Raw genomic sequence first — 2,965 nt, forward strand, 5'->3', positions numbered from 1 at the left:
CTCCAGGAGCGATGGCCAGTGATGTTTCAAGAAGATGAGGTAGACTCACTGTCAAAATCTGTTAAAACTCTATTCCAGAGTCAAGTCAGGCAAACACTATATTTTCCTGATCTTTTTTAACTTTGCCAATCATATGCCTTAACATGAAATGTGTTGTCTACTTTGTGTATTTCAGATCAATGCTGAATTTCTACGGATCACAACAGTACCACTACAACCACGATTCTTGGCTGGTTTGGATAAGCAGAGCAGTCAGCTTCTTCGGGTCCTGAGGAAAAAAGGTGGAGCCGTCGGGGAGAAAATCAGGGACGCCCTTAAGCCTTTGGATCAGGTATGAAATGCAGATGTATCGCATTTGATTTCCTCTTTTGTCAGTTCAGTTCTCTCTGTTGGTGAGTTGAAAGCTGATGCGTATTTTATCTTTTGATAGGGCTTTGTTGCTACAGGGTGTGGACTTGAACATAAGAAGAGAGTGCATCCTGAAGTCACTTGTGATCTACCTGGGTGAAGATGTAAGGCACCTGATCAAAGAGTACCTGGTAAGTGACAATGCACTGAGATCAGGGTGTTTTCTGACAGGAGAGTAGGCGGAGGAGAGGGAGAGTAGAGGGGAGGAGAACCAGGGCAACAGGAGGGTAAAATTAGAATGTGATCAGAGGAGCGCATATAACATGTACTACTTGCATGATTAATTGTCTGAGTGTCAATAATTAAAAAAGTAGTAGAAGCCAGCACATCCAAACGTCTGACTTGGGAGCAGGACCACCCAAAGACAGAATAAAAATGAAAATAAAATCTGCTACAACCAGGGTTTTTTGCTCCCACTTAGTTATTTTTTATTTTTCCGGGACGTTTCGGAGTTGCCACCCTTCATCAGACGTGAAGTCAGACAAAACACACCACATGTATGCAATTTACGGTTGATCACATGACCATCATTGCAGGTGTTGACAACAGTTAATTAAGATCAGGCTCACAACCACATCCATGTCATTAGAGCCACTAATGATCATTGCAAAACACATTGAAAGTGACACTCAACAGATAAGTGACAATACAAGGGACCCCAACAGACATAACATGGCACAATGTCCATGTTAGATACTGAAAACATGAAAAAGAGTGCATACCTCATCCCCAAGGTGTACACATTATTCTCATCAGAATAATGGGCATCAGAAAGTCTTCTCATAAATGACAAAGCACACAATAAAGGAGTTAGTCCATCAACTAAGCATGTTGAGGCTCCGCAGCCAGTTTGTAGCACACGGTTCAGAGAAAGTAGTCCATAGTCCACAAGGCACACAGTTCAGAAACAGTGGTCCATAGTCCACAAGGCAGTGTCCCCAGAGTGTAGATCCAATATGCTTCCCTCCTGAGTAATAGGGAATTAACATCACCCCCACGACTGGGGCACTGGACATGGGGCATAGAACATGTCCAGTGCCCCAGTCGTGGGGGTGATGTTAATTCCCTATTACTCAGGAGGGAAGCATATTGAATCTACACTCTGGGGACACTGTCTCCCAGAGGTCTGAACGAGGATTTTGACCTGAGGCCTTTCTTGTGATATCTATACAAGCTGTGGAGGACTGTTCCAGGGCTTTTGTACCTCATGATACTGTGCTGTGTGCTTGTCTGACTCGTGTGAATGTGGCTTTGTGGACTATGGACCACTGTTTCTAATGTGCCTTGTGGACTATGGACTACTTTCTCTGAACTATGTGCTACAAAATGGAGTAGACTATGGACTACTTTTTCTGATCTGTGGACTTTGGACTACTTTCTCTGAACTGTGTGCTACAAACTGGCTGCGGAGCCTCAACATGCTTAGTTGATGGACTAACAAGGGGTCCCTTGTATTGTCACTTATCTGTTGAGTGTCACTTTCAATGTGTTTTGCAATGATCATTAGTGGCTCTAATGACATGGGTGTGTTTGTGAGCCTGATCTTAATTAACTATTGTCAACAGCTGCAATGATGGTCATGTGATCTACCGTAAATTGTATATATATGGTGTGTTTTGTCTGTCTTCACGTCTGAAGAAGGGTGGCAACCCCGAAACGTCACGGAAAAATAAAAAAATAACTAAGTGGGAGCAAAAAATACTGGTTGTAGCGGACTTTATTTTCATTTTTATTATGAGTGTCAACAATTGTAATCATTTACTGAATGAATAATCCCCCTCTCCCCTCCATGGGGAATTATCTAAACTAACTGAATTATCTGATTTTAGGTTGTCCAAAAGGAAGAGGCAGAGGCAGAACTTGAAAATGCCACCATGGCCATCTTTGTCCTCCGCGATGGTGACGATCTCTCCCCTCCAAAGGACATTGGCCTTGTTATCGATGGTGTTGAGGTACTCAACAACTTGTTCTCCATTGCATCGGCTTGTGCCATGCTATTTGGCCTGACTTATGCAGTCAACCTGAGTTACCCAGTGGAATTCAAATATACCTTTGAGACCTTTCAAAAAATCATCATGGATATTGAAAGTAGGCAAATGTCAAGAAGGATTCAGAACCTCTGTGCTAAGCTGCAGGACTGAAAACTTGTGAAGAGAAACACATTGTCACATGGTTAGTCTGAGCCTTGGTATTCATCACAGATTGCTTGTTGCTGTTGCAAGAGAAAACATTGTTCCATCATTCAGTGGTTTTGTTCATGTTTCTTTGTTTTAAAATGGAACATATGTTTCATGGAGTTTAAATGGCACTTGTTTTATTGAGACTATTGAGACTGTTGCTGTCACAGTTGTCATGCAACATTGTTGGTGGGTATTCACACAGTCTGATGCTTTGTTGATTAGTGGAGGGCAGTGCACTTGTGTGCATGCATGCGTCTGTGCGTGCGTGCGCCTGTCTGTCTGTGCGTGCATCTGTGCATCTGTCTGTCTGTCTGTGCGTGCGTCTGTCTGTCTGTGCGTGCGTCTGTCTGTCTGTCTGTGCGTGCGTCTGTGCGTGC

The 2,965-nt window shown here is 43.3% G+C and overlaps 1 long non-coding RNA gene across 1 annotated transcript; it reads left to right on the forward strand.

Moving 5' to 3' along the window:
- Positions 1 to 287: 287 nt before the first annotated feature.
- Positions 288 to 2,320, forward strand: LOC132875241 (uncharacterized). The gene is made up of 3 exons (XR_009651776.1): positions 288 to 331; positions 447 to 539; positions 2,238 to 2,320. It is a non-coding gene; the product is annotated as an uncharacterized LOC132875241 (long non-coding RNA).
- The last annotated feature ends 645 nt before the right edge of the window (positions 2,321 to 2,965 follow it).

Source organism: Neoarius graeffei, chromosome 2 (assembly GCF_027579695.1).
Source record: "Neoarius graeffei isolate fNeoGra1 chromosome 2, fNeoGra1.pri, whole genome shotgun sequence".
NCBI lineage: Eukaryota > Metazoa > Chordata > Actinopteri > Siluriformes > Ariidae > Neoarius > Neoarius graeffei.